Source organism: Gavialis gangeticus, unplaced genomic scaffold (assembly GCF_001723915.1).
Source record: "Gavialis gangeticus isolate Ggan-Ray unplaced genomic scaffold, GavGan_comp1, whole genome shotgun sequence".
Classification (NCBI taxonomy): Eukaryota; Metazoa; Chordata; order Crocodylia; family Gavialidae; genus Gavialis; species Gavialis gangeticus.
Window position 1 is genome coordinate 180,823,897 of NW_017729022.1, and position 18,365 is coordinate 180,842,261.

General features: G+C 43.8%; 1 non-coding gene across 1 annotated transcript; it reads right to left on the reverse strand.

Annotated features, from left to right (window-relative positions):
* Positions 1 to 1,334: 1,334 nt before the first annotated feature.
* On the reverse strand, positions 1,335 to 1,428 carry TRNAI-UAU. The gene is made up of 2 exons: positions 1,391 to 1,428; positions 1,335 to 1,370 (listed from the first exon to the last, which is right to left on the reverse strand). It is a non-coding gene; the product is annotated as a tRNA-Ile (tRNA).
* Between the last annotated feature and the right edge of the window lie 16,937 nt (positions 1,429 to 18,365).

Below are 18,365 nucleotides of genomic sequence, written 5' to 3' on the forward strand. Positions count from 1 at the left end.
TGTAGAGTGAAAGAATAACTTTTTTAGTTTTGCTTGAGATGCACCAGTTGATGCATACAAGTGTATTGTTTGCTCTGCTAACTGTAGCATCACACTGGTGGCTCATATTCATTTTATAGTCAATTATGACCTCCATGTCCCTTTCAGATGTGGTGCTAGCTAGAGCAGCATAGCCGAGCCTGTAAGATTGTTGCAGATTTTTTCTCCCCAGGTGGAGCACTTTACATTTCTCACTGTTGAACAGCATCTGGTTCTGGTCCGCCCATCTAACTAATCTGTCTAGGTCCTCCTGAATCATCAGCCTACCCTGATGCATGGCCACACTCCCCCACGGCTTAGTGTCACTGGCAAACCTTGCCAGTGTGTTTTTCACCCCCAGATCCAGATCATTGATGAAGATGTTGAAAAGCACTGGTCCAAGTACCGAACCTGGGGGAACCCACTGGCTACCTATTGCCAGGTCAGCATGGATCCGTCTATTAGTATTCTCTGGGTCTGACCCTGCAGCCTGTTTCCCACCCATCTAATTGCTGAATTGTTGGGCCCATAGTCCCCTAGTTTTACTTTGAGAGCCTCACAGGACACCAAGTCAAAGGCCTTCCTAAAGCCCAAGTAAATGATGTCAACCTCATCTCCCAAATCGAGGTGGTGAGTAACTTGGTCATAGAAGGAGATGAGGTTAGTCAGACATGACCTATCCGTGAAAAAACTGTGCTGGCTGTCATTCAGACTTGTGCTTTCTACTAACTTATCGCATATCGACTCCTTGAGAAATGTATTGAGGATTTTTCCTGGGGTTGAGGTCAGACTAACTGGTGTGTAGTACCCTTGGTCCTGTCTCCTCCCCTTCTTGAAGATGGGCATGACATTGGCCCTCTTCCAGTCTTCTGGGACCTCTTCCGAGTGCCAGGAATTCTCAAAGAAGTTCGCCAGCAGTCCCGTGATGACTTTGGCTAGTTTGTTCAGCACTCTCAGATGGAGCTCATCTGGTCCTGCTGACTATTGGTAGGTGATCATCCCTATTGTGACTATTCTTTGTCATATTTGCATTCAGAAGGCTATCACTGTTAGACTGGGAAAATACAGATGTGAAGTACTCATTCAGAAGTTCAGTTTTCTCCTTGGTTTTGTTGATCAGATGCCCAAATGCATTAAGCAGCAGTCCCATGTTTCCACTGGTTTTCCTCCTGCTACCTATGTACCTATAGAAGAACTTACCTTTTTGTATACAAATAAGGACAACTTCTGTGCACCAAGAACTGTGTTCTTAAGGGATCTATACAACAGGTCAGATCTGGCCAAATGTTCTTCCCAGGAGATGTCAAAAGGCCATGTGCTCCAGGTGAGGCTTGAACTCACAACCTTGGCATTGCTCTGCAGTGTACTGCTATATAAGTACCACGTGCTAACCAATTGCACCACTGGAGCCCCTATACAACATATCACGTGCAGAAGTAAGTTGTTCCTAAGGTTGTATAGCTATACATATCTAGATAGATAGATAGCTACATATAGTTAGATATATATTTGCTGAAAGGCTGATCTGACATGAGTTTGGAATACAGGATAGAACTGAGTAAAAAGTTAGCATTATAGGATGCAGCAACATGTAGATTTGTAGCAAAAGAGGTCTTTATTAATGCTGTGGAGAAGCCAGACTGATATACTATGTCAGGCTTTGTATGGTAGTAGCCTATCACCACCTGGCATTTCTGACCCTCTGTTATAGATGGAAGAAGGTGTGTTTCACAGCTGTTTATATTGGGGGGGTACAGAAACAGTGAGAATCCAGAAGGATGTCAAGGCCGTAGGTCATTTTGATAATCTAGGTGCAGGACTTGACTCCATACTAGGTCCTCCTAGAATCTAATCCTCTTTCTACAGCCCTACTAATTCACTCATTCTACAGTGTCCAGTATTTCAGATGCTCCACTTTTCAAACTATTTTTACATTTTGTGCCACTGGCAGAAGCTCTTATTATATGGAAGCATCCTGAAATGGATCACTTCCGCCCTGATGCAGTGTCAAAGTGAAGTTTCTACCATGTAGTTGGATTTGTGGCTTAAATCATTTTGGAGAATTCTGCCTGATAAGATGTGGGGCCTCCCAACTAATTTTACTCATGGGTCATTTAAAGAAGACGATGATATCTCTGAAATCTAAGCAGCTAAGCCAGGCCAGAAATCTTTTATGAAGGTTAAAATCAGATGTGATCATCACAATGATTAATATGATTAGAAAAGTTAGGAAATGCCAGCACAGTCAACTGAAAAAAATCCCTTTGATTGGGCAATAGCTGTAGTTTTGTCATTGGATTGGGTTGGGAATGGGCTACTTCCCTGGAGTCTTTACATGTCCTGATTTGTTGTCTTTCTGTTGATCCTTGCATGGATACTCTTTTTTGCTGGCACAGTCTTTGAGCATTTCTTGTTAGTGTTGGGTGACTGCTCTCCTAAGGCTGGGTGATTTTGTTTTGCTGAGGTCTGGTGATGTGTTTTCCATAAGGTGCAATAAACATCACCTTGTTTGACAGGAAAAGTGAGCAACAAAGACTTTCTGAGGAGAAATTTCACAGATGCTATGTGAGGTTTATCTTCTACCCCCCCCCCCTTCTCTTGGAAATGCAACATTTCTCAACTCTGCTAATTATACTATCATTCTGAGATTTTCTTTGAAATTCAGGCAACAGGGCTATACATGTTCCAATGGGAATTAGAAATGTGAACTGACTACCTTTCTTGACATAAGGTAAAAATCAGTTGATAGACTGCATAGCAGTGCTCTCATGGGGCATGATCCAACATCCCCTGGAGTCCACGGGAATATTTCCACAGAATTCAGTGAGCTCTGGCTCAGTCTCCCAAAGGCTTTTATTATGTCTCAGCAGCCGATCAGTATAAGAAGCTTACCTTCCATGCTGTTTGAGGACAAGAGAATGAAGAAACAACCTGAATACACACCTAGGAGCCAGGACTGTTGCATTTTCAATCCTAATTCTGGGGCAAAGACCTTGGACAAGTCACTTAAACGTTGTCATGCTAGTTTAAACCATAAAACAAGGATGAAAATATTTAGCTGTCTACTTCCCTGGGCTAATGTGAAGGTAAATTAATATTTCTCAAGTGCTTTGAAAATCACCAACTATTATTATTATTACATAACAACTGTTGCTACGTAGGGAAGACTCATACCGACTGGCTTCAAACCCAGGCACTGCGCCTATGTTTTATGTCCTTTGGCAGGCCTAAATCTTACGTTTGTTAGGCACTGGGTTCTAGCATTTATTTAGAAAGATTTGGCTTGCATTTTCTCCCTCTTTCTTTGTGTTATCTATTCCAACTTTTTTTCCCCCATCTGCATAAAAAATGGGCATAGCAGGACACAGCTTGCAAGCCACTTGAACATGCAAGGTACACCGTGTACTGACTAGGATGGGTCCATCTGTGTGCTTGAGTGCAGGCTCCAGACAGAAGAATCATCATCATGCTGAGCAGTACTTGCTGCATTTAATCCTCCTCCTCAAAGCACTCTACAGACATTAACTAATTAGTTTCTCACACTGTCCCTTTGAAGCTAGTAAATATTATCTCCCTATCCTTCGCACAGGAAACAGAGACTGAGCTGGGATTAAAACTCAAGAACAGCTCTCTAGCCCTGTGTTCAGATTTCACCTTTCTTTTTAAAAGCTTGTCATAATTCAGACTCTTTCAAGCTGCTAAGCAACCAAAATGACAGCTTCCATCCATGCTAGTGCCCAAGCAGTAGTTGCTTTCAGAGTGTAGGAGGGCTGCTTCAGCACAGTTTGTTCATGTTGATATTTCCTATGATGCCAGTTCATGGGCCCTGTAAAAGGCCCCCTCTATGCCAGGAAATTGGATCTGTTCAGAAACATTTTGAACACCTGGTCTTAAAGACTGTTTCATCTCATGTAGAAGAGTCAGAGAGGGTGGATCAGCTTATTCTAGCTACTGGTTTTTTTATACCACACCTTAGTATCTGAATGACTCACAAAATGCTCATGAGCAAAAAACCCAGTAGTTTTATTGTTTAATTTCTCTACTTCTTTCCTCACAGTTGAGCTATACATGTATGTTGAATACTACCTTTTCCCTCTTTTCCAATTCCTCCTGTACTTTTCCTTCTTTTCCTATCACTCCTTCTGTGTCTTTCCCACCATCACTCCATTTCTCTATCAATTCTCCACTGCTCAGGAGTCATGTGGTCTCTAAGGGCATTTTTACATATGCAGGTGCCACAGCACAGGAAGCTTTGAAAAGCACTCAACACTGCGGCGCTTGCAGTTGTATAAGCGATGAAATGCATGTCGGCGCTGAGAAAATGGCGGTGGCGTGCTTTTGAATTAAAACATGTTGGAGGTGCTTTACTTCAAAAGTGCACTGCTGCAATTTTTTGTGCACATTTCACCGCTTGTACAACTGCATGTGATGCAGCGCAGTGCATGTCAGCTCTGCTCCAAAGTGGTGAATCTTAAATTAGACAAGTTCCATGGCGAGCTTAGAAATTGGGACTGAGACTTTGAATCCAACTCAATGTTCTATGAGGGCCTAGTACAGTCAGCAGAGCACAGGATGGTACACTTTCAGCATCAGGTGTTTGTTAAGGAGATAGCATGCTGCGTCCTATATTAGCTGAACCATTTTTCTTTTTGTCTGTGCCTCATACCTTGAGCTTCTATAATCCAGACTTGAGATGGCAAAGCCATGTAAGCCAGGTCTTGCATGGATAATGTGAGCTGCATTCTCCTAGCCTGATGCAGGTGGAATAAGGTGTGTTTCACAGCTGTTTGAATCCAGAAGGATGCCAAGGCTGTAGGTCAATCTGATAATCTAGGTGCAGCACTTGCCTTGTTCCTCTGTGTGACTCCCTTTTCCCATCAATGTCACAGTGTTACGTAGTATACTCAAATACAGGAAAGAACTTCAAGGGGCTTACCCAAACTGAGTGTAACTGGACAGATAAAGTTCAGTGGTGATAAATGCAAAGTATGGCAAAGCGTAGGGAAAAAATTAAATGACTCCTGCAATTTACATGGTCCTATATTAACTGTGTCAGGCCAGGAAAGGTTCAAAGTCATCAGTGTCTGCATCCAAACTCCTGCTCAATGTGTAGCCATGATTAAAAAGATCAGTAGATGTGGATGTGATAAAAGTATATAAAATAATGAACTGTCTAGAGCAGTGGTGCTCAAGCTTTTGGCCTTGGGGACCAGAGTGGTGCAAAGTTGGTCCATAGGCTAGATTCCTTGTGGGGCCAATGTGCAGGGTTGGATCCCATGTGCTAGGATTGGGCCTTGTGCCTCTTTGGCCTGGAGCACTTTGGTTGGGCCCATACCACCTGAGCCTGGGTCCATATACCCATTACAACTTGCAAGGCCATGCTATCCAGCCCTCTGGGCTTCCCCATCGGTCCAGGAATTTGGCAACATGAGAGCAGCAATTTAACACTGCCACTGCTCCTCCCCCACCAAATTTTCTAACTGTGGGAAGCGCAGAAGGCCAAATTACATGGTTCTACTGGATGGAAATAGAGCACAGCTGGTCTAGAGAAAGGAGATCAGGATCTCCATTCCCCTGTCTCACAACAGAATAATATTAACTGAAACAGAAAGGTAGCAGATTAGAAACAGATCAAAGGAAATACATTTTAATTCCAAGCATAATTTAGATCAGGGGCATCAAAATCATCTGGCCCCATGTGCCAGAGGCAGCAAACAGGGCTGGTCTGGCATGAGCGCCATAGACAGCATGCATCCCAGACAAGCCCTGCAGAGGACTGCTCTGGGGTGTATGCTGCATACTGGATCTGGTGCACAGGATTGGTCTGTGGTCCTGATCCAAACTAGGCTTAGATCCACCATTTAGGGCTAGTCTGGCATGGGCACCAGATGCAGTGCATGGGCCTGGTCTGAGACACACCAGTAGCACCATGGGCCAGATGATAGGGCTCTACGGGCTGTATCTTTGACACCCCTGATTTAGACCATGCAATTCATTGCCACAAGACGCTACTGAGGCCATAAAGTATGCAGACGCAGTGAATGTAAATAACAAAAATACCCAGCATTACAGCTTTTGATGCAAATAAAGTTTTGGAAAGGACTTTTATCCACGCTTTCAGGGCCATAAACTGATTTCTAATTATTATAGATTAGGATGAGGTCCCAACAGTCCCAACTCCTGGGATCCAGAAGACCCAACAGTATTCAGGTCAGTCTTTAGGGAGTGGAGACACAAGAGAGATTAGAGCTATTTTTTCCTACTAGACCCCATGAACATAGCAGACCTGAGTAAGGGGTAATCAAGGTATTTTTTCTCTGGGAGGAAGAACCTTAAGAGCTGAGTGCCAGAGTCTGAGAGCTTCAGTCTGGCTGAAGGACTGCACTGAGTAGCTTGCATTTAGTTTTCCTGATTCCCTAGGGATTTTCATTTCCTTGAGCAGATGTGGAGTTTGACAGCCCCATCAAACTTCTTTTGTTTTCTGGATATTGTGTAGGGGACATGCCAGAGGCCTAGGTGAATTGCAGCCACCTGGACGAAGAGAAGGATCTTGGCCTAGGGGGGTTAGGGTTACCTAGTGACTTAGCTGTCAACAGTCTCAGAAGTAAGGGATCACATGCCTCTACCTTGGAGGTTTAGCATTGTCTATTTTGTTGTTTTGTCTCGAGTATTTCGCTTGATACCCTGGACTGGGGTGTTTTGATAACAATGATATAGCATTCTACAGCCTCACGGAACTTCAAGTGTGCAGACTTCAATGAGGTAAGGAGAATAGTTGGGGAGGCACTGAGGTTCTGGAGGGGAAGAGAGTCAGGTGTCCAGGAAGAGTGGTTGTTCCTTAAGGAGATGATCCTCCAAGCCCAAAGGGAGGTAATACCAAAGTGAATCAAAGTGGGCAAGAGGGCGCAAAAGCCCCCATGGCTCACCAAAAGCATATGGGACCGTCTCCTAGCTAAAAGGGAAACATATACCCAATGGAAGGATGGGGCCATCACCAGGGAGGACTATACCTAGGTTGCTTGGGACTGTAGGGGGTGGTAAGGAAGGTCAAGGCAGAGATGGAACTGGGACTAGCTACCTAGATCAAGGACAACAAGAAGTCCTTTTTTCAATACATAGGGGTAAAAAGAAGGTACTGGGTAATGTGGGGCCTCTGCAGGACACACTAGGAAATCTGGTCATCGCACCAGACAGCAAAGCTAACCTATTTAACAATTTTTTGCTTCCATTTTTCTGAGCAGGGGCCAGGTCACCCTCCCCCACTGGGATACCCGTAGATCCCAGGGGAGGTGCACCCAGGCCTAGGGTCAGTGAGGACCTAGTCAGGAAACTTCTGGTGGGACTGAACGTATTTAAATCAGCAGGTCCTGATGATCTCCACCCCAGAGTGCTGAGGGAATTAGCAGAGGTCATAGCTGGACCCCTGGTATGGCTTTAGGAGCACTCATGGTGCTCTGGTGTGGTGCCAGAGGGCTGGAAAAGGGCCAACGTGGTTCCCATTTTCAAAAATGGGAGGAAGGAGGACCCAGGAAACTATAGGCCAGTCAGTCTTACCTCGGTCCTAGGTAAGCTTTTTGAGAGAGTTATCCTGGTGCATGTCCACGAGGGGCCAGCAGGGGAGATTATGCTTAGGGGCAACCCACATGGGTTCATTAGAGGCAGGTCCTCTCAGATCAACCTGGTGGCCTTCTATGACTAGGTCACAAAATCCTTAGATGCAGGGGTAGCAGTGGACATAGTCTTTCTGGACTTTAGGAAGGCCTTTGACACTGTCTCTCACCCCATTCTCATTAAAAAACTGGGGGACTGTGGCGTCAACACCTACACAGTCAAATGGGTCACTAGTTGGCTGGAGGGCTGCACCCAGAGAGTGGTGGTGGATGGGTCATTTTCGACCTGGAGGGATGTGGGCAGTGGGGTCCCCCAGGGCTCGGTCTTTGGGCCTGCACTGTTCAACATCTTCATCAGCGACTTGGATGAGAGTATAAAAAGCAACCTGTTCAGATTCACAGACGACACTAAGATGTAGGGAGAAGTGGGCACGCCAGAAGGGAGGAATAGCTTGCAATCAGACCTAGACAGGTTACAAGGATGGGCGGTTGAGAACAGGATGGGTTTCAACACTGACAAGTGCAAGGTTCTGCACCTGGGGAGGAAGGACCAGCAGCATACCTACAGGCTGGGGAACTCCCTTCTCATCAGGACAGAGGCAGAAAAGGATCTTGGAGTCATTAGTGATGCCAAAATGAACATGGGCTGACAGTATAGGGAAGGAAGGCCAACTGCACCTTGTCATGCATCCACAGATGCATCTCAGGCAAGTCCAAGGAGGTGATCCTCCCCCTCTATGCGACACTGGTCAGGCTGCAGTTGGAGTACTGCGTCCAGTTCTGGGCACCGCACTTCAGGAGGGATGTGGACAACATGGAGAGGGTCCAGAGGAGGGCCACCCCCATGATCAGGGGTCAGCAGGGCAAGCCCGACGAGGAGAGGTTAAGAGACCTGAACAGGTTCAGCCTCCACAAAAGAAGGCTGAGGGCGGACCTAGTGGCCATTTACATACTGGTCAGGGGGGCCCAGCAGGCACTGGGGGAGTCCCTGTCCCCCCGAGTACTACCAGGAGTGACCAGGAATAATGGTCACAAGCTGGCAGAGGGTATATTTAGGCTAGATATCAGGAGGCACTACTTCACTGTCAGGGCGGCTAGGATCTGGAACCAACTTCCAAGAGAAATGGTGCTGGCTCCTACCCTGGGGGGGTCTTTAAAAGGAGGCTGGATGAACACCTTGCCGGGGTCGTTTGACCCCAGTACTCTTTTCTGGCATGGCAGGGGGTCGGACTTGATGATCTGCTCAGGTCCCTTCCGACCTTGCCAACTATGAAACTATGAATACATATGACAAGATTTCATTGGCATACTATTGGCACCAACAACCTTGAATGAGCCCATTGGTTTTGACTAACAATTTCAGTTGTGGCAGCACTGTGGTTGGTATGTCAATGGGGTTTTTGGGAGGTAGAGCCCCAAGCCATTAACCCGTCACTATGTGAATAACCTTGCGGGAACCCTTAATGTCATCACTGAACCCTCCTATTTCTACATAAGACCAGAGACGTGGCAGGTGAGTTGAAGGAGGGTCCCTCTTGGGGTGCTTGCGGGTAGGCCACAGAACTCAGGCCTTCTGAAGAGCACTTTCTCATTAATCCCTGATGCAGTGGCTACTATTTCTTTATCTTCCAATAGAACCCAGAGCCCCTATCTGCAACTGGGGCCCAGTTAAGTACTGTACAAGTTATCATAACAGACAATGCTTACATTCTCTTGAGACAAAGGGTAGAAATGGGAACCGAAGTGCAGAGAGAGGAAGTGACACGTCCACGATCACACAGTAGGGTATTTCATGACTAGAAGGGGGATGGGGGTGGGTTTGTTTGTTTGGTTTTGGTTTTATTCTTTTAATCCTACCTGCATTTGAAAATTAGTGCAAACTACTCACTTAAGGCATGATTCAGAGCCCACTGAAGTCAGCTGGAGAATTTCCATTCTGCCCTAAATTACACTTGTGTGAGTCTCTCCATACACCCCAACCTCATGTCAGTCCCAGCAAAAATCTGTTGAACACAATCCCAAATAGGATTGCCTGGGTTTAATCAAAGGCAGAAACACCCATTTTGGCCTAATCCCACAGTCCTTGAAATCAGTGGAAGTTCTGAACATAAGACTGCCAGAAGCTGTACCTGAAGTCATTCCTATTTCTTTGTCTCCTCTTGGCTATGGACGCTCCCCACCTGATAAGTATTAAGAGCTTGATTCAATTACTTCCATGAACTTGAGGTCAGAAAAACTAAATGAAAAACTTTTGCACAATGAGTAAAGTCTTGGTATTACATTTTTTCAACGTTCTTTCTGGAAGAGCTTCTACAGAACAGAGTTCTAAAGGTTGTACTCCAGCCATCATAAAGGTTTGACTGTCTAACCAAAGCACATTTCTTCAAACTGCTCAGCCACAAATACTTGAATTTCTTTTCCCCCACACCCTCAGTGCCTTTGCTCTTAGCAGGAAGAGAGCACCGAAGGATAACAGTCCCTTTACTTGAATTAACCTTACCTGTTCTTGCAGTTTTATTGCAAGTCCTGTGGTAGCTGGTGTTCTCTTGAAAACCTCATCTTGCTAAGTCATTTAATTAGTTAAGAATCTCAGCTTTCATTTCTTTAAGCAGGGGTCAGTAATATATGGCTCATAGGCTGGATCTGGTTTGTGGAGCTAGTGGATCCAGCCCCCAGATTTGGGGGGCTCTGGAAGCATGTCAGAAAGAGTGGGGAGCTTTGCCTGCAACACATCAGGGCTGAGCAACAAGAAGCTGTGCCAGGGCTGGGAGCTGGGAGTTGGGAGCTGTGTCTGCTTCACAGCCAGGGGCATGCCTTAAAGGATGCCTTTATGGTTTCAGAGAAAAGCATAAAAGCATGAATCAATACAGCTCAAACTTGATCAAATACATAGAAATAAAACACATAGCAATAAAAACAGCAAATAAAAAGACCCGGAATGTATTATGTGTGAAATGTCCTGATCTTTAAAGCCAGTTTTGTGATCTGGTGAGGGATGCCGACTCAAGATTTTTGAACACCTGGAATGCTCTGGAATAAGCACTTTAAAGCCCCTGGATATGTTGCGATCTTCTGCTAACCTTGTCAGTTCACTACTGGCCATAATTTTACCCAAGCAGCCAGCACTTAATATCATACAATTTCTTTCTTGCCAGCCAAGGAAATACAGTGATTCTGTTTTCGAGGGCAGTCGGAACTGAAATTAACCAGTTCTGTTCTGACATACCCAGTGGTGCCTCCTAGTCTTTAACTAACTTGTTTGATCAATCAAAATGGTACCTCCTTCTCCTTTACAAATTTGACCAGCCTGAAGACACCATCTTAATCATATTTTGGAGTGAAAAAGAAAAAAAAAAGCATTTTATTGTTACTGTTCAGCCAACTCATGTGGCTTGAATCATAGTTAAAACAGGCTTTCTGGCATATGACTTCTCAGGCTGAGAGTACAGAATTTTTTTCCAAAACACAAGAAAAAATAGCTTTGGCTGCTTATGTTGAATGCAAACAAAAATATAGATGTCTATGGTTTCATGAGCTTTTTTTGGGATACTGGAACTCAAAAGCAGCTTTGTTGCTTATATTAACTTTGCACATAATGGGTCCCATTATAAAGACTGTGAACCAGATTCACATCTATAAATGGATGCAGTTCCCTCAACTTCAGATGAGGTTTTGCCCAGGTATTTTTTCCCAAACAAAACTAAGAGCAAGCAGAAAGTGGAGCAAAATTAAATTACCCATGATGCCTACACTGCTGAGATTTCTCCATTACTTTTTATATTATTTTAAAATGCAGATAGCACACAATGTATTGATTCATGTGAGGAACACTTATTAGTCTGAACACGTAATAAGAGCTAGGTCTTCTACATTCTTATCCTAACTCTAAGGTTCACTTGCAGAGGCATGTTAGGCAAAAGCATTTCACTTCTTTGTGCCTCGGTTTCCCCAGATGTAAAAGGAAGGGAATTATACTTATTGTGAGCATCCCTCATATGGGTTCTGTGCAGGTTAATTAGCTGATGTTTATAATGTGATTTGGATAAAAATGCTAAGTATTATGATATCATTCTCTGGACAGTCATGGTAGTTCAAATGACTAATACATGATTATTTTTCATTTTACCGATTATACATTTACATGTGACTTACTGAAATAGCACCTGCCCCTTCCATTCTGTTGTTAGTGCTGTGAGTTGTGTGAGGGCAATATTAGTATGTTCTGGTCTCCTGCAGCTTGGTCTTCGAGGGAGTCTGTAGGACTTCAATACTGGCAGCCCATGCATTTAGCATTCATTAGTCAGGCACTAAAAATTCCTGAGACTGACTTAAAAATATGAGATGAAATATAATAAATAATAATAATAATGGTAAATTGTGAGTGTTTATTTGCTTATTTTTCTCAGCCTTCAGGACCCTATTTTCAAGCTTTTTTTTCCCTAAAACCTGGAAAGCTAAAACCTTAATCAAAAGAAAACAAAACAAAAAACTCTAAAAGCGGTGAGTCTCAAATAGCCACGTGACTCCAGGAGCTGGGACTTTAGAAAAACAATACACTTGGTATTGTGAATTGGCAACACCAAACTCATTTGGCCCACCACTAAAGGCATATTCTGCTCCCAGGCCTTGGGCACTTACAACAGAAGCATTTGCTTTCTTGATTTCTGCAGTATACTTCTGATTGCTGTGAGACAGGCTGAAACGTAGGTTCTTTCTTCTGTCACCGTACAGGATGCTCACGTGTAGATTATCCCTGACAGTAGGCGGGTGTTTAGGAGCATACACAAAGCTTTGCATCACCGGGTGACTTGTACAGGGAAGCTTGAGCAGGGGAGGATAATTGAAGCCTGTCCTGGTCTGTAGCACATGTACAGCTCACTCGGCTGCATGCCAGTGAGATGACTGATGGCCAAGCCCCTCCCTCATTCTGAATTACTATTGATATTGTAATGAGACTGAGATACAGGGTGCACAAGGCATGAAGCACACTGATGCTGTGCTATGAGGCAGATGATCGGGTAAGGGGCAGCTCTAGAAACAAAGCACAGCCCTTGTCTGAACTTTGGATCGATGTGCAAATGCTACAAAGACAATGAAATGCACAGGACCTTTAAGCACAAGTGAAGGCTTTGCTTGTGCATGCACACAAGGTTTCTTGTCATCAGGCCAGAACCCTAACCATAGGCAAAGGTTTAGTTCAGCATGCAGTTACTCCAAGGAAGAATCCACTTGTACCCGAAGGGAACAGGCAATGGGAAGGGCTATCACCAGAGCCTGTACTTTCTGAGTTTCTTCACAGATACTGGAGTTTTACTTGTATTTAGGCACCTGTCTCTCAGAAATCTGGTCACAGGGCTCAGATCCACAAGCTGTTAGGCTCCTAACTCCTATTCCACCCATACAATGGGAAGTTAAGGGCCTAAAAAGGAGCCAAGTACCTACATACCATTATGAAACTAGTGCTGGTGCCTAAATCACTTTTGACAGTGGGATGTTGACTCCCAAAACACTTAGGAGCATCTAAGAAGTTTACCTCATATTTTTATGGGCCTTGCCTCATTTTTTTCTCCTTGAAAACAGATTGGAGGTATTGCAATTATGATAAGCAGTGCTGAGTCAGCAGAAATGACAAACCCTATCCCTGCATCACATCCTTTGGCAATTCTTCTTCTTCTCATGACTGTACACCACATTTGACCATTTTGTTACACATGCTTGTGCTCATTTATTGTACTTTGCAAGGTCTTTTGTTGTACAGGTGCCTTCAAGCAGCAGGCACTGCAGCAGGTGTTGCATAGTCTAAGGCTCTGTGCCACAGTCACAGGTGGTTGAACTAATAGCCTCACCTCTTCATTAGTTCCTTGGAGTGTCTGACTCCAGTACATAGGCAATTGAGACATGGCCATCTTTTCCATGGTTTGTCAGCCCCAGGTGCTAAGGACTCAGCTGTTAGAAGGTCCATTTTTCTGCTGTCAGGTATTTTCTTCAGCTTCTGCTTCTACACCTGTACTCATGTCTCCTTGGGTGTGGCATCGAGAGGCTGGGTGCTGGTGAGGAAGCTTCTGCATGACTTTCAGATGTTTGTGCACTGTGGGATAATTGGTTCTACAGCAGGTCTCTCACATCTTCAGTTTGTCTTGATTGTTCTATCCTGCCAGCCACTGCTCTTGGGGACTATGCAAAATGTTAAAAGGGACAGCAAACATTGTTTTGTCTTCCTCTGATGACTCATCTTGGAGAAGCAATGGAGGCTTAGATTTGTTGTTAAGGGGATCCAACATAGGGACAGTCTAAATGAATATTGACATGGGAAGTAAGGATTTTTGCAGCAAAATTTGGTCACTGGGCAGAGCACAAGAACTTGAGTGAACATTGTACTTTTCCATGCCCCAACTTTTTGCCTAACATACTTGGAAATGGCTGAAGTATGATTAATTCAGCAAGCTAGGAGTTTATTACACAAATATCAGCACAATACCAGCTAAATGCTACTCAAGGTGCAACAGCCCATCTTCCTCCACTGCTCTCTCAGTCATTACCATTTTCCATTGGAATGTGCCCCTTGAATCTACATCTCTGCAAATACACTTCAAGATGTTAGGTATTTGCATATTGCCTTTTGGTAAATTACATTTCTAACTGGTAGAAAAGAACATAATTTAATCTGCATACATGATCAGACTGATTGACTACAATGATTACACATCCACCTACTTACCCTGTATGCACACACTGCCACAGGTGCAGTACACATTCACATTTACTAAATAATAATGGAAAAGGACAGATTTACTCATTAATTTGGTGTGCTTTGTCATGAGTTTGATGACCTGATGTTGAATAATGTTAACGGACCAATATTCTTTGGGTTTATAATATGCTGCATGATGTACATGTTATCATTCTTTAATAAAGACCCCAAATAGCTGTTAATTATTATAATTACTTTGTCCTTTAGCCTCTGTTACAAAGCTATGGCCTTACATCAGCCTCTTGGAGAGTAAATGTTGATTTGCATGACAATGCTTTTATTAAGAGTTCATCTTTAATGTGGGAACTAAAATATTTTCATGCGACTGAACTATGACTAATGATTTAATTACACATCACCATGTTGAACTGTGGTGATTATCCAGTCAAGGATATACTGCAGAACAATACTGTAATGGTAACAGTTGCTATTCCAAATGGTATGCTATTCAAAAACATTTAAGATCAAAGTTTTGGCTGCTCTTAAAATGTTATTGGTTCAGCCAGGTTTAAATTTGTGCTATTTTAATTAAATGATCAGTTAAGATAAGCTAGGCAACTCTGGGCTCTACTCTTCAGCCATAGGGGTTCCCTTATGCAGAGGAAATATCGTGGCTCCACAGCACATAAATGTGACTGGCTTGAGAGAATTGCCTGGAAATGGTCTCTGCATGATGCAGAGTTCATTTCCATGGGAACAACTTGAATAGTGTTGTATAGGTGCAGGGGATAGCAGGTAGGGGCTGTGTTAGGCCGACTGAGAGGATATGTGGGTGCATCTACATGTTCATTAATGTGCCACAATTATAATATATAATATATATAAATATATTATAATATAATATAAATATAATTAATGGTGTATTAAGTTTAGTACCTGTAATGACAGGTACTAACTCAATGTGCTGTAATCGGCACTGTTGCACATTAGTGCAGATAACCACTTTTTAAGTGACATAAACAAACATTAAACTAAATCTACTGTGCATTAGCATGGGCTTTGCCCACCCTTCTTCACATTAAGCATCTTGTGTAGATGTGCCCAGTGAGTCCAAATGTCTTGGGTGCAATAGAGAAGATATATTGAAATTGTAGGGTCACTTCAGTCCTTAAAATGAATTTTTCTTTTTTTGTTGTTGTTGTGAAAGTTCTGTGACCTGGTATGTGGAGATTCGAGGGCCATGTCCACATGAGCAGAGGCATGTATTTGCAACAGCACAAATAGTAGTGGCACAAATTTTGCCCCTACTTTGTGCTGTAGTGCATGCTCCTGCTTGTGCAGTTTGCAGTGGGATACATTGTCCTGCTGCTCCATGTGCTGCTGAGGGGTGGGGGGAGGTGGCACTGGGTGCCTCAGCACGGAGCTAGCTGGCAGGCAGTCCCCACGCTGAGGCACCCTGTACCCCAGCCAGCCAGGGAGTGGCAAGTGGAGATGGGGGATCAGGCAGCCCAGGGCTGAAGCACCCTGTGCCACTCCCCAGCTAGCTGGGGCACATTGTGCCTCAAGTTGGGGAAGCAGGCAGGCCTAGGACAGCTGCTCCCCTGTCTCTGAGTGATTCAGCACAGGTGCTCTGTTGCAGAGTCCCCACACTGAAGCACATGGAGCCCCATCTCAAGGCACACTGTGCCCCAGCCAGCCATGGAGTAGGATGCAGGGTACTTCAGTGCTGCAAATTAGCAGCACTGTGCACTGTTTAAAGTGCAACGTGTGGTTTGTGGTGCCACAGAGAGGTTTGTGGTGCCACAGAGAGGTTTGTGGCGCCACAAATCACACATGCCTGCACATCTGGATCCTACCAAAGTATCCAATCTGTTCAGGGAGTGAATTACTTTCCTGAGTTTGGGCCATAATGAAGTTCAGAAAGGGATAATATCTAGATGAAAGTCCTAACTGCTTCTTACCTCTTTAGCTGCAGGAAGATCATAGAAACATCCGTTGTCTGCTGGGAACAATAGAGGCTTCCATGTGTCATTTTTGTTTTGCATACGAGTCAGAAAGCCTGTTAGACACAAATGCCAGAACAGTATGTAGCTGTCAGAAAACAGAAACTGTTCTTTTAAATATCAAAGATGATTTCACTGCAGTGTTTCCCCATGTAACAACTTGAAGCTCCAATGCTAAGAGGAAAACAGATCTCAAATGAAATGGCTCAACAGACATACTATTCCATATAAGAGAGCTCTCAAGATGGGCAGGCCTAAAATTAGACACCCAGAACCAGCTTTATTTTGGTTCTGGATGTGCTCACCCTGTCTGTTTTTTTTTTGAACAGGAAAGTTTCTTGTATATTTCAGTACCCTGCTGAATGGAACAAGTGGATGGGAAGACATGCATCACTGTAACAGAAAAAACCAACCCCCAGGCTTGGTGCTGCCAAGTTGCTCAGTTAAGAAGACTGGATTCTAGCAATGGCTTGCACTGAATTCAATGAGAATTTGCCCTGGATTGAAGGTTTTTTCTTTTGTTGCTGGGGAACTTGAAAGGACTTCTTTCATGTTAGAGAGACCCATATAATTTAAGGAAACCCAATTATGGGAATGCCAAATTGAGGTTGTCCTCATTTTAAAAAAAACAAGATAAAAAATCCTTCAAGAAATAAAACAAACCATTCCCACTAGAACAAGAATAGTTTTGCAAATTTGATTGGTTCTTAAACTAAACTAGAACTGTCTCCAAGCAAGAACTGGATAAGCAAATTGTCAGGACAAACAGAATCAAAATGTTTCCAGGAACGAAGCATCATAATATTTTTGGCTGCTATGGGGTAGACAAAAGAGGACAGTAATGAGATGATCCTAAAACTTGGTCATAAACTACTTGTCATCTGAAAAGGAAGTGGACTGGGAAGAAAACTGAGCTACATGTTCCTGTGGCTTGGGGACTGAAACTAACAAAAGTTACTACAGAACCAGCACCCAGATTCTTTATGGTGTAGTTGGCAAAAAATGTCTAAACCTGACCCACACAAATCTGTAAACTCCCCGCTCCGCTGCCTCCCAGGGAATATATGATCTGAGGTAAAGTGGATAGATCACTGGTAAAACCACATCAGGTACTTCAAAAGGGACTGCTGTCTGCTCCACACTGAACGTGTCTACAGGTGCACATTTACTGCACAGTAACCAAACTTACTGCACAGTATGGGTGTGTGTCTACATGAGTATACCCATACTGTGCAGTAACTATGGCAACTTACGCTGACTTGAGTGTAAATTTACACGCAATTAGTTACTGTGCAGTATTGCACATATAGATGCCTTACTGCACAGTAATTCTGTGTGTGTGGACTGACTTGGGACTAACTTTAGTCCCAAGTCAGTCCACACAGTGTTAATGTCGCACGTATAGATGCCAGCCTATTCCTGCTTACTGCGTAATAATTTATTGCGCAGTAAATTTAAGCCAAAGTAAATGCGTGTGTGGACACGTCCACTGGGCTCCTCAAGTAGCACATTGCTTTGGCAATTTCCTCATGGAGTCTGCTGTTTGCTATATAAGTGCTGGCAGAAGACTCCCCAGTGTGGACAAGGCCTGAGCAGCAATTTGTAACTGGTTAAAACTCCCACTCATTATAACAAAATATAAATAATTCCAACAGGAGTCATTTGGAGTGATATAATGCCAGGGTACCTGCTATTGTGGCTCAGTGGTAGAAACTTTGTCTACCATATGGGAGACCTGGGTGTGCACATACCTATAGCCATTGAAGTTCTGCACTTGCTCTATCCTTCAAGTAATGTCTAAAGGGGGCATGGAAGATCTGGGTAGCCTTCACTCCTTCATGCTCTTGCCTATGCATATGTGTTGATGGTCCTGGTGACCTCTGAAGTGTACACCACATGATCTAGAAGGTTGCCTACTACAAAAGTCATAGGGCCCCAAATCTTAAAGACAGCAAGCTCTGTTCTTTAAAGGAAGTGCTTTATCTTCCCCAATGCAATATCAACAGGGTTTTTTAAATCTAGAGATACATCTATCAGCCACTG